This window comes from Mesocricetus auratus, unplaced genomic scaffold (genome assembly GCF_017639785.1).
Source record: "Mesocricetus auratus isolate SY011 unplaced genomic scaffold, BCM_Maur_2.0 Super-Scaffold_100004, whole genome shotgun sequence".
Classification (NCBI taxonomy): Eukaryota; Metazoa; Chordata; class Mammalia; order Rodentia; family Cricetidae; genus Mesocricetus; species Mesocricetus auratus.
Window position 1 is genome coordinate 78,910,697 of NW_024429189.1, and position 14,322 is coordinate 78,925,018.

Here is a 14,322-nt window from a genome sequence, read left to right on the forward strand (position 1 = left end):
TTTTAAAGGAAATGAACACTTTTCTATTTAGATATCACTTGCCAAAATTAAATCAAGAACAGATAAGAAATTTAAATAGACCTATATCCCCTAAAGAATAGAAGTAGTCATCAAAAGTCTCCCAACCAAAAAAAGCTCAGGTTCAGATAGCCTCAGAGCAGAATTCTGCCAGAAATTCAAAGAACAGCTTATACCAATTATTCACAGAGTATTCAACACAATAGAAGCAGAAGGGTTTTGCCAAACTCTTTCTATGAGGCTTCAATAACCTTGATACCCAAGCCACACAAAGACACAACTAAGAGAGAGAACTTCAGAACAATATCCCTCATAAACAATGATGCAAAAATACTCAATAAAATACTGGCAAATTGGATCCAAGGACACATTAGAAAACTCATCCACCATGATCAAGTAGGCTGCATTCCAGAGATGCAGGAATGGTTCGACATATGAAAACCCATCAGTGTAATCCACAATATAAACAAGCTGAGAAACAAAAATCACATGATAATCTCACTAGATGCTAAAAAAGCCTATGACACAATACAAAACCCCTTCATGATAAAGGTCTTGGAGAGATCCAGGATAACATAAACATACCTAAACATAATAAAAGCTATATACAGCAACCCAATAGCCAACATTAAACTAAATGGACAGAAACTCTACATAATTCCTCTAAAATGAGGAACAAGACACGGCTGTCCACTCTCTCCATACCTCTTCAATATTGTACTTGAAGTTCTAACTAGAGCAATATGAGAACATAAGGAGATCAAGGGGATAAAAATTGGAAAGGAAGAGGTCAAACTTTCACTATTTGCAGATGATATGATACTTTACATAAGTGAACCAAAAAACTCAACCAGGGAACTCCTACAGCCCTAAATACCTTCAGCAAAGTGGCAGGATACAAGATCAACTCAAGAAAATCAGTAGCCCTACTATATATAGATGATAAAAGGGCTGAGGAAGAAATCAGAGAAACATAGCCCTGTACAATTGACACAAACAACATAAAATACCTTGGGGTAATGCTAACCAAACAATTGAAATACCTGTATCGCATGAACTTTGAGTCTTTAAAGAAAGAAATTAAAGAAGACACCAGAAGGTGGAAAGATCTCCCATGCTCTTGGATAGGTAGGAACAACCTAGTAAAAATGACAATATTACCTAAGGAATATACAGATTTAATACAATCCCCATTAAAATACCAGCACAATTCTTCACAGACCTTGAAACAACAATTCTCAACATTATGTGGAAAAACAAAAGACCCAGGATAGCCAAAACAACCTTGTTCAACAAGGCAACATCCAGAGGCATCACCATCCCTGACTTCAAGCTGTATTGCAGAGCTATAGTCCTGAAAACAACTTGGTATTGGCACAAAAATATGGATAGACCAAGGGAATCTAACTGAACACCCTGACATTAACCCATACACATATGAACAGCTTACCTTTGACAAAGAAGGTAAAATTATACAATGGAAAAAAGATAGCATCTTCAGCAAATGGTGCTGGCATAACTGGAGACTGACATGTAGAAGACTGCAGATAAACCCATGTCTATTGCCATGCACAAAACTTAAATACAAATGGATCAAAGACCTCAAAAAAATCCAGCCACACTGAACATGTTAGAAGAGAAAGTGGGAGGTACCCTTGAATGAATTGGTACAGGAGACCACTTCCTGAACATAACACCAGTAGCACAGACACTGAGGTCAACAATTAATACATGGAACCTCCTGAATCTGAGAAGCTTCTGTAAGGCAAACAACACAGCCAGCAAGACAAAAAGGGCAACCCACAGAATGAGAAAAAATATTCATTAATCCCATGTCTAACAGGGGCCTAATCTCCAAAATTTACAAAGAATTCAAGAAGCAAGTCTCCAAAACACCAAATGATCCAATCAAAAAGTGGGATACAGAACTAAATAGAGAATTCTCAGTAGAGGAGTCTAAAATGGCTGAGACACTTAAGAAAGTGCTCAAGAGCTGTTCCCCCGGCAGCATCAGGTAAACAGGCCGGCTTCCCGGCCTGTGTTCCAGTACCTGCAGATCACCTGGGAACTGCACAGAGCTCCCAATCCCGGGGGGAGCCAAGCACCCCAGACTCCGGGTCTTCTCTCCCATCAATGACACCAGGAAACCAGAGGAGGCTGGGAGTCCAGGGAAGCAGCTGTTCCTCCGGCAGCATCAGGTAAACAGGCCGGCTTCCCGGCCTGTGTTCCAGTGCCTGCAGATTGCCTGGGAACTGCACAGAGCTCCCAATCCCGGCAGGAGTCAAGGACCCCAGACTCCAGGTCTTCTCTCCCACCAAGGAGACCAGGAAACCAGAGGAGGCTGAGAGTCCAGGGAAGCAGCTGTTCCTGCAGCAGCATCAGGTAAACAGGCCGGCATCCCTGCCTGTGTTCCAGTGCCTGCAGATCGCCTGGGAACTGCACAGAGCTCCCAATCCCGGCGGGAGCCAAGCACTCCAGACTCCAGGTCTTCTCTCCCACCAACAAGACCAGGAAACCAGAGGAGCCAGGGAGACCAGGGGAGTAGCTGTTCCGGATCAGATACAACAGGACCCAGCATAGGCTCCAGGGGACCAGGTAGGAGGCTAAGTGCCCCAGATTCCTGTTATTCTTCTCCACCCACGGGACCAGCATTTGGACAAGGAATAGAAGAACCACCAGATTATTGGACTTGCTAGCACCCACCAAAAGGGAACTCTGGTTCCCAGACCAGTAAGGGGCTCTTTCTGCACCCACTAGAAGAAGAGATGGGAAAGAGACAATACAAAAACACACTCAGCAACAGAAAAACAAATATGACACCACCAGATTCTAGAGACTCCACACCAGCAAGACCCCAACATTGCAATGCGAACGAAGCAGAAGAGAATGACCTTAAAAGCACTTTCATGAAAATGATAGAGGCCCTAAAAGAGGATATAGGAAAATCCCTCAAAGAAATGGAAGAAGAAAAAAAAAAACAAAAAATGCAAGAAATGGAAAAAAAACAAACCAAAAAATGCAAGAATTGTAAGAAAAAACAAACCAAAAAAGGCAGGAAATGGAAGAAGAAATGAAGCAAAAAATGCAAGAAATGGAAGAAAAAACAAAGCAAAAAATGCAAGAATTGGAAGAAGAAACATACCAAAAGAGGCAGGAAATGGAAGAAGAAACAAAGCAAAAAATGCAAGAAATGGTATAAAAAACAAAGCAAAAAATGAAAAAATGGAAGAAGAAACAAACCAAAAAAGGCAGGAAATGGAAGAAGAAACAAAGCACAAAATGTTAGAAATGGAAGAAAGAACAAACCAAAAAATGCAAGAAATGGAAGAAAGAACAAACCAAAAAATTCATAAAAGGCAACAAATGGATGAAAAGATAAACAGAAAATTGCAAGAAGCAATGCAAACACTGCAAGGGTTGAAAACTGAAATAGAGACATTAAAAAACACAATCTGAAGAAAGACAGAAAATAGAAAAGCTGGATAAACAGTCAGGCACTACCGATACAAGCATTACCAACAGAATAGAAGAGATGGAAGAGAGAATCTCAAGTGTTGAAGATACACTAGGAGAAATGGATTTATCAACCAAAGAAAACCTTAAATCCAACAAATCCTTAACACAAAACATCCAGGAAATATGGGACACCATGAAAAGACCAAACCTAAGAATAATAGGTATAGAAGAAGGAGAAGAAATCTACCTCAAAGGGGCAGAAGGCATATTCAACAAAATCATAGAAGAAAACTTTCCCAACCTTAAGAAAGACATGCCAATAAAGGTACAAGAAACCTACAGAACACCAAATAGAGTGGACCACAAAAAAAATCCCCTCGCCACATAATAATTAAGACCCCAAACATACAGAATAAAGAAAGAATATTAAGAGCAGCTAAGGAAAAAGGTCAAGTAACATATAAAGGCAGACCTATCAGAATTACACCTGATTTCTCCATGGAAACTCTGAAAGCCAGAAGGTCCTGGATAGATATTCTACCTACACTAAGAGACCATGGATGCCAGCCCAGACTACTATACCTGGCAAAGCTCTCAATCACTATAGACGGAGAAAACAAGATATTCCATGACGAAACTAGATTCAAGCAATATGTGTCCACTAACCCAGCCCTACAGAAAATTTTGGAAGGAAAACTCCAACCCAAGGAAGCTAACTACAACCAGAAAAACATAGGCATTAGAGAATCCCTCTCTACCAACAGCCAAAAGAACAAAGGGTGAAATTCCACACATAATTCCACCAATAACAACCATTGCAAATCGAAGAAGGATGAGCAATCAATGGTCATTAATATCCCTCAATATTAATGGCCTTAACTCACCCATAAAAAGACACAGACTAGCACAATGGATTCGAAGACAGAACCCTTCCTTCTGCTGCATACAAGAAACACACCTCACCCTCAAAGACAGACATTACCTGAGAGTTAAAGGTTGGGAAAAATTTTTTCAGTCGAATGGACCCAAGAAACAAGCAGGGGTAGCAATCCTAATATCTAGCAAACTGGACTTTAAAATAAAATCAATCAACAGGGACAAAGGAGGTCATTACATACTCATCACAGGTGAAACCCACCAAGATGAAGAGTCTATCCTGAATATCTATGCCCAAAATACAAAGGCATCCACATTCGTTAAAGAAACATTATTAGAACTTAAATCTCATCTAAAGCCCCACACAGTTATAGTGGGAGATTTCAACACACCACTCTCACCACTAGATAGGAATACCAGACAGAAACTCAACAAAGAAGCAAAGGGTCTAATAGAAGTAATGACCCAACTGGGATTAACAGATATCTATAGAACATTTCATCCACATAAAAAAGAAAATACCTTCTTCTCACCACCACATGGAACCTTCTCAAAAATCGACCACATACTTGGCAACATATCAAACCTCAGCAGCTACAAAAAAATTGGAATAACTTCATGCATCTTATCAGACCACCATGCTTTAAAATTAGAATTCAACAACAACACAAATTGCAGAAAACCTACAAACTCATGGAAATTGAATAATGCTCAACTGCACCATCCCTGGGTCAAAAAGGAAATAAAAAAAGAAATTAAAGACTTCCTCAAATTCAATGAGAATGAAGACACAACATACCCAAACCTATGGGACACTTTGAAAGCAATGCTACGGGGGAAGTTCATAGCTCTAAGTGCTCACGTGAAGAAACAGGAGAACAGTTATACCAGAGAATTAACATCACAGCTGAAAGCTCTAGAACGCAAAGAAGCAAACTCCCCCAGGAGGAGTAGACGCCAGGAAATAATCAAATTGAGGGCTCAAATCAATAAAGTAGACCAGGAAAACAATACAAAGAATCAATGCAACAAAGAGTTGGTTCTTTGAGAAAATCAACAAGATAGACAAACCTTTGTCCACACTTACCAAACAGCAGAGAGTGAACACGCAAATTAACAAAATCAGAAATGAAAAGGGGGACATAACAACAGACTCCGAGGAAATCCAGAGAATCATTAGGTCATACTTTGAAAACCTGTACTCCACAAAATTCGAAAATTTAAAGGAAATGGATGAGTTCCTGGATAGCTATCATTTGCCAAAACTAAATCAAGAACAGATAAGCAATTTAAATAGACCTATAACCCCTATGGAAATAGAAGCAGTCATCAAAAGTCTCCCAACCAAAAAAAGTCCAGGTCCAGATGGCCTCAGTGCAGAATTCTACCAGAAATTCAAAGAACGACTTATACTAATTCTTCTCAAACTGTTCCACACAATAGAAGCAGAAGGGTCTTTGCCAAACTCTTTCTATGAGGCTTCAATAACCTTGATCCCCAAGCCACACAAAGATACAACTAAGAAAGAGAACTTCAGATCAATATCCCTCATGAACATTGATGCAAAAATACTCAATAAAATACTGGCAAATCGGATCCAAGAACATATCAAAACAATCATTCACCACGATCAAGTAGGTTTCATCCCAGGGATGCAGGGATGGTTCAACATATGAAAATCCATCAACGTAATCCACCATATAAACAAGCTGAAAAACAAAAATCACATGATCATCTCACTAGATGCTGAAAAAGCCTTTGACAAAATCCAACACCCCTTCATGATAAAGGTCTTGGAGAGATCTGGGATAACAGGGACATACTTAAACATAATAAAAGCTATATACAGTAAACCAACAGCCAACATCAAACTAAATGGACAGAAACTCAATGCAATTCCTCTAAAATCAGGAACAAAACAAGGCTATCCACTCTCTCCATACCTTTTCAACATGGTACTTGAAGTTCTAGCTATTGCCATATGACAACAAAGGGGGATCAAGGGGATACAAATTGGGAAGGAAGAGGTTAAACTTTCACTGTTTGCAGACGATATGATAGTTTACATAAATGACCCAAAGAACTCTACCAGGGAACTCTTACAGCTGATTAACACCTTCAGCAAAGTGGCAGGCTACAAGATCAACTCAAGAAAATCAGTAGCCCTACTATATACAGATGATAAAAGGGCTGAAAAAGAAATCAGAGAAACATCACCCTTTACAATTGCCACAAACAACATAAAATACCTTAGGGTAACGCTAACCAAACAAGTGAAAGACCTGTATCGTGAGAACTTTGAATCTTTAAAGAAAGACATTAAAGAAGCCCTCAGAAAATGGAAAGATCTCTCATGCTCTTGGATAGGTAGGATCAATGTAGTAAAAATGGCAATCCTACCAAAAGCAATCTACAGATTCAATGCAATCCCCATTAAAATCCCAGCACAATTCTTCACAGACCTTGAAAGAACAATAATCAATTTTGTATGGAAAAACAAAAGACCCAGGATAGACAAAACAACCCTGTTCAACAAGGCAACGTCCGGAGGCATCACCATCCCTGACCTCAAGCTCTATTATAGAGCTATAGTCCTGAAAACAGCTTGGTATTGGCACAAAAATAGACAAGTAGACCAATGGAATAGAATTGAAAACCCGGATATTAACCCACACACGTACGAACATCTGATCTTTGACAAAGAAGCTAAAAATATACAATGGAATAAAGAAAGCATCTTCAACAAATGGTGCTGGCATAACTGGAGACTTGCATGTAGAAGAATACGGATTGATCCATGTTTATCACCATGCACAAAACTTAAGTCCAAATGGATCAAAGACCTCAACATAAATCCAGCCACACTGAACCTCTTGGAAGAAAAAGTGGGTTGTACCCTTGAATGACTTGGTACAGGAGACAGCTTCCTGAACATAACACCAGTAGCACAGACAGTGAGATCAACAATTAATAAATGGGACCTACTGAAACTGAGAAGCTTCTGTAAGGCAAAGGACACCGTCAGCAAGACAAAAAGGCAGCCCACAGAATGGGAAAAAATATTTACTAATCCCACATCTGACAGAGGGTTGATCTCCAAAATTTACAAAGAACTCAAGAAGCAAGTCTCCAAAACATCAAAGGACCCAATTAAAAAGTGGGCTGCAGAACTAAATAGAGAGTTTTCAATAGAGGAGTCTAAAATGGCTGAGAGGCACTTGAGAAAGTGCTCAACATCTTTAGCCATCCGGGAAATGCAAATCAAAACAACTCTGAGATACCATCTCACTCCTGTCAGAATGGCTAAAATCAAAAACATCAATGACAACTTATGCTGGAGAAGATGTGGTGAAAGGGGAACACTCCTCCATTGCTGGTGGGAGTGCCAACTGGTTCAGCCACTTTGGAAATCAGTATGGAGATTCCTCAGAAAAATGGGAATAACCCTACCACAAGACCCAGCAACTCCACTCTTAGGCATATATCCAAAAGATGCCCATTCATACAACAAAGATGTCTGTTCCACTATGTTCATAGCAGCTTTATTTGTAATAGCCAGAACTTGGAAGCAACCTAGATGTCCCTCAACCGAAGAGTGGATAGAGAAAATGTGGTACATCTCCACAATGGAGTACTATTCAGCAGAAAAAAATAATGGAATCCTGAGATTCGCAGGCAAATGGATGACACTAGAAGAAACTATCCTGAGTGAGGTACCCAGTCACAAAAAGAGAAACATGGCATGCACTCTCTCATATATGGATTTTATACATAGTTCTGGGGAGTGCCAGCCTACAATCCTATGGCCAGAGAGTCTGGGAAACAGAAACTTCATTTAGTGGCTGATCGAAGAAGAGGCAGACTCCCTTGGTTAAGTAAAGAGCTGAACTCAAGAAAGCCAGTAACAGAGAGGGAGGACTGATGATCAAAGAGATTAAAACTGGGCTGGTTTAACCCCCAGAAACAGCTGACCAGACAAAGGTTAACTCTTGAATCCCAGGCATCAGCCTGGGAATCCAGCATGGGACTGATCAAGACCCCCTGAATCTGGGTGTCAGTGAGGAGGCCTAGGTAATCTATTGAGCCTTGGGCAGCAGATCAGTACCCATCCCAAGTATACACACGGACTTTGGACTCCCATAGAACAATGTGAGGTGCACTCTCACCCTGAACTCTTGGGGAATTGTCTAGGCCCTGCCCTATATGAAATGACAGACTATGGACACCCCCATGGAGGGCCTCACCCTCCCTGGGGGAATGAGGGGATAACGGGGGGGGGTTGAGGGAGGGCACGGGAGGAGGGCAGGGAAAGGGAGAGGGACCTGGAACTGACTTAAAATTTAAATAAATTAAAAAAAAAAGAAAGTGCTCAACATCCCTAGCCATCCAGGAAATGCAAATCAAAACAACTCTGAGATACCATCTCACTCCTGTCAGAATGTCTAAAATTAAAAATGCCAATGACAGTTTATGCTGGAGGCATCACTACTCCACTGCTGGTGGGAGTGCAGACTCATACAGCCACTTTGGAAATCAGTATGGAAATTCCTCAGGAAAATGGGAATCAGTCTACCACAAAACCCAGCAATTCCACTATTGGGCATATATCCAAAAGATGCACATTCTTACAAGGTCGTCTGTTCAACTACATTCATAGCAGCATTATCTGTAATAGTCAGAACCTGGAAGTCACCTAGATGCCCCTCAACTGAAGAGTGGATAGAGAAAATGTGGTACATTTACACAATGGAGTACTATTTAGCAGAAAAAAACAAGGCAATCTTGAAATTTGCAGGCAAATGCATGGTACTAAAAGAAACCATCCTGAGTGAGGTAATCCAGTCACAAAAAGAGAAACATGGTATGTACTCACTCATATATGGATTTTAGACATGGATCAGGGGAGTGTTAGCATACAATCCCATGGTCAGAGTGTCTGGGAAACAGAACCTTGATCCAGCAACTGATGGAAACAGAGGCAAACACCCACAGCTAAACACTGAACTGAACTCCTGGAATCCAGTGACAGAGAGGGAGAACTGATAAGCAAAGTGGTTAAGACTGGGTTGGTTTAACCCACAGAAATAACTGACCTGAATAAGGCAGAGCTCTTGGACCCCAAGTTGATTGCTGTGTGGAATGCATGGAACTGATCCAGATCCCCTGATTGTGGGTGTCAGTGAGGAAGCCTACATACTCTATGGGGCCTTGGGTAGTATTTATCCCTGGCATACAAATGGACTTTGGGTGCCCATCCCACAAAGAGGGATGCTCTCATAGACTGAACTCTTAGGGGAAGGCCTAAGCCCTGCCCTGGGTGAAATGAGAGACTCTGAAGATCCTCTGTTGATTTTATTGTTCTTTCAGGGTTTGTGAAGAATTGAGCTGGTAATTTGATGGGGTTTGCACTGAATCTGTAGATTGCTTTAGGCAAGATTGTCATTTTTACTATGTTAATTCTACCAATTCAAGAACATGGGAGATCTTTCCATTTTCTGTAATTTCTTTCTTTAAAGACTCAAAGTTTTTGCTATACAGGTATTTCACTTGTTTGGTTAGTATTATCCCAGATATTTAATTTTGTTTGGGGCTGTTGTAAAGGGTGTTATTTCCCCGATTTCTTTCTCAGCCCTTTTATCATCTGATAGAGCTACTGATTTTTTTTAGTTAATCTTGTATCCTGCCACTTTGCTAAAGGTGTCAGTGTCCATCAGCTGTAGGAGTTCCCTGATAGAGTTTTTTGAGTCACTTATGTAAACTATCATATCATCTGCAAATAGTGAAGTTTGACCTCTTCCTTTCCAATTTGTATCCTGTTGATCTCCTTTTCTTGTATTATTGTTCTAGCTAGAACTTTAAGAACAATATTGAAGAAATATGGAGAGAGTGGACTACCTTCTCTTGTTCCTGATTTTAGAGGAATTGCTTTGAGCTTCTCTCAATTTAGTTTGATGTTAGCTGTTGGTTTACTGTATGTTTCTTTTATTATGTACAGGTATGTTCCTGTTATCCCAGATCTCTCCAAGACCTTTTTCATGAAGGGGTGCAGGATTTTTTCAAAGGATTTTTCAGCATCAAGTGAGATGATCATGTGGTTTTTCTTTTGCAGTTTGTTTATATGGTGAATTACATTGATAGATTTTTATATGTTGAAACATCCCTGCATGCCTGAGATGAAACCTACTTGATCATGGTGGAAGATTTTTCTGATGTGTTCTTGGATTCGATTTGCTAATATTTTATTGAGTATTTTTGCATCAATGTTCATGAGAGAGATTGGTCTGAGGCTCTCTTACTTAGTTGTGTCTTTGTGTGGCTTGGTGCCAAGGTAATTGTAGAATCCTAAAAAGAGTTTGGCAATGAATCTCCTGCTTCTATAGTGTGGAATACTTTGAGGAGTATTGAAATTGGCTCTTCTTTAAATTTCTGGTAGAATTCTGCACTGAAGCCATCTGGGTCTGGGATTTTTGTTTTGGTTGAGAGACTTCTGATGTCTGCTTCTATTTCATTGGGGGTTATAGGTCTGTTTAGATTGCTTATCTGCTCTTGATTTAATTTTGGCAAGTGATATCTGTCCAGAAAATTGTCCATTTCCTTTAAATTTTCAAATTTTGTCGAGTACAGGTTTTTAAAGTATGACCTGATGATTCTCTGGATTTCTTCAATGTTTGTTGTTATGTCCCTCTTTTCATTCCTGATTTTGTTAATTTGCATGCTCTCTCTCTGCCTTTTGGTTACTTTGGATAGAGGTTTATCTATCCTGTTGATTTTCTGGAAAAAAAACAACTTGGTTACATTGATTCTTTATATTGTTTTCTTTGTTTCTACTTTATTGATTTCAGCCCTCAATTTGATTATTTCCTGGCATCTACTCCTCCTGGGTGAGTTTGCTTCTTCCTGTTCTAGAGCTTTCGATTGTGCTGTTAATTCTCTAGTGTGACTATTCTCCAGTTTCTTCATATGAGCACTTAGTGCTATGAACTTTCCTCTTAGTACTGCTTTCAAAGTGCCCCATAAGTTTGGGTATGTTGTGTCTTCATCTTCACTGAATTTTAGGAAGTCTTTAATTTCTTTCTTTATTCTTCCTTGACCCAGGAATAGTACAATTGTTCAATTTCCATGAGTTTGTAGGATTTCTGCTATTTGTGTTATTGTTGATCAGATACAGGGGGTAATTCCAATCTTTTTCTATCTGTTGAGGTTTGCTGTGTTGTCAAGTATGTGGTCGATTATAGAGAAAGTCCCATGTGGCACTGAGAAGAAGGTATATTCTTTTTGTGTTTGGATGGAATGGTCTATAGATGTCTGTTAAATCCAACTGGGTCATAACTTCTGTTAGTTCCTTTGTTTCTTTGTTGAGTTTCTGTCTGGTGGTCCTGTCTATTGGTGAGAGTGGGGTGTTGAAGTCTCCCACTATAACTGTGTGAGGTCTTATGTATGCTTTGAATTTTAGTAATGTTTCTTTTATGAATGTGGGCACCTTTGTATTTGGGGCATAGATGAGACTTCATCCTGACGGATTTTTCCGGTGATGAATATGAAATGACCTTCTTAATCTCTTTTGATTGATTTTAGTTTGAAGTCTAATCTGTTTGATAATAGGATAGCTACAGTAGCTTGTTTCTTAGATCCATTTGATTGGAAAATCTTATCCCAACCCTTTACCCTGAGGTAATGTCTGTCTTTGAAGTTGAGGTGTGTTTCTTGTATGCAGCTGAAGAATGGATTCTGTCTTCATATCCATTCTCTTAGCCTGTGTTTTTTATAGGCAAATTAAGACCATTAGTATTGCGATAGATTAAGGACCATTAGGTGTTAATTCTTGTTTGTTTTTGATTTGTTGGTGGTGGTGTTATTGTCTGTGGAATAACACTGCTCTTTTTTCCTTTGGTAAAAGTGGATTAACTATTGCCTATGTTTATGTGACCGTAGTTACCTTTCTTAGGTTGAAGTTTTCCTTCTAGTACTTTCTGTATGGCTGGATTAGTGAACATGTATTGTTTAAATCTGGTTTTGTCATGGAATACCTTGTTTTCTCCATCTATAGTGATTGAAAGCTTTACTTGGTATAGTAGTCTGGGCTGGCATCCATTGTCTCTTAGTGTTGGTAAAATATCTATCCAGGATCTTCTGGCTTTCAGAGTTTCCATAGAGAAGTCAGATATGATTCTGATAAGTTTGCCTTTATATGTAACTTGCTGCTTTCTTTCTGCTCTTAATATTTTCTCTTTATTCTGTAGGTTTGGTGTTTTGATTTTTATGTGGTGTGGAAACTTCTTTTTGTGGTCTAGTCTATTTGGTGTTCTGTAAGTTTCTTGTACATTCATAGGCATATCCTTCCTTAGGTTGGGGAGGTTTTCTTCTATGATTTTGTTGAATATGTTTTCTGTACCTTTGAGCTGTATTTTTTCACCTTCTTCTATACCTATTATTCTTAGGTTTAGCCTCTTCACAGTGTCCATTATTTCCTGGATATTTTGTGTAAGGGATTTGTTGGACTTGAGATTTTTTTTGGTCGAGGACTGTATATCCTCTAGTGAGTCTTCAACACCTGAGATTCTCCTCCATCTCTTGTATTATATTGGTTATACTTACATTTGTGGTTCCTGATTGTTTACCCAGATTTTCTATTTCCAGCATCCCCTCATTATGTGTTATCGTTATTGTTTCTATTTTAGCTTTCAAGCCTTGAACTGTTTGAGTTGTTTCCTTCCCTTGTTTGGTTATGTTTTTCTTGGCTCTCTTTAGATTCTTTAAGAGATTTGTTTATTTCTTGAATTTTCTGGTTTGTCTTTCCCTCCATTTCATGAATTTTGGTCTATTTTTTCTTCTGTTTCTTTAAGGGATTTCTTGTTTCTTCTTTGAGGGTTTCTATCATCTTCATAAAATAATTTTTTCAGTTTCTTTTTTCCATATATTTTTATTTAACTTTTCACGCATGTCACTTTCAGTCCCCTCTCCCTCCCCTCCTCCCCCACCCCTAACCCTCCCAACCCATCACCCCCACTCCACACCCCCTCCACTCCCCAGTGAGGGCAAGGGCCTCCATGAGGGATTTTCAGCGTCTGTCACATCATCCCAGGAAGGGCCCAGTTTCTTCCTCATGTGTCCAGGCTGAGAGAGCATCCCTCCACGTGGCATGAGTTCCCAGAGTCCTTCTGTATGCCAGGAATAAATACTGCTCCACTCTCCCAGGTCCCACAGATGGCCAAGGCCTCCTCTCTGTCAACCAGGTTCGGTAGGAAGGTGTCTGGATCAGTCCCGTGCTCTCCCCTCAGTCATCAGTCTGGGGTCCATGTGTTTGCCCTTGTTTAGGTCAGCTGCTTCTGTGGGTTTGCCAGCTCGATCTTGATTCCTTTGGGTCATCACTCTTCTTTGCAACTGGTTTCCAGGAGTTCAATTCGGTTCACAGCTGTGGGTGTCTGCCTCTGCCTCTATCAGCCATTGGATGAGAGTTCTAGGATGGCATATAAGGTAGCCATCATTCTCATTATCATGGGAGGGCATTTAAGGTAGCCTTAATGCCAATTGGTGTCATTATTGTAGATCTGTGAAGATCTCACTAGTGCCAGATCTCTCCTCCAACCTATAATGGCTCCCTCTTCTGGTATCTCCCATCCTTTTCTCCTCTATTCTTACCCTGGCTCAACCTTCCTGCTCTCCCATGTTATCCTCTCCCCTCCTCTTTTCTCTCTCTCTTTCTCCCATCTCCTTCTACCCTCCCCTTCTTCCCCCCCACAATCCCATTAGAAGATCTCATCCCCCATCCCTTCTCTGGGTTAGCATGCATATCTCTCTTAGGGTCCTCCCTGCACCCCAGACTCTCTGGCGGTGGGGTTGTGGGCTGGCAATGCTCTGCTCATAAAATAATTTTTAAGGTCCATATCTTCTGCTTCATCTGCGTTGGGCTTTTCAGGTCTTTCTGGTATGGAGTTTCTAGATTCTGGTGGTGTCATATTGGTCTTTCTATTG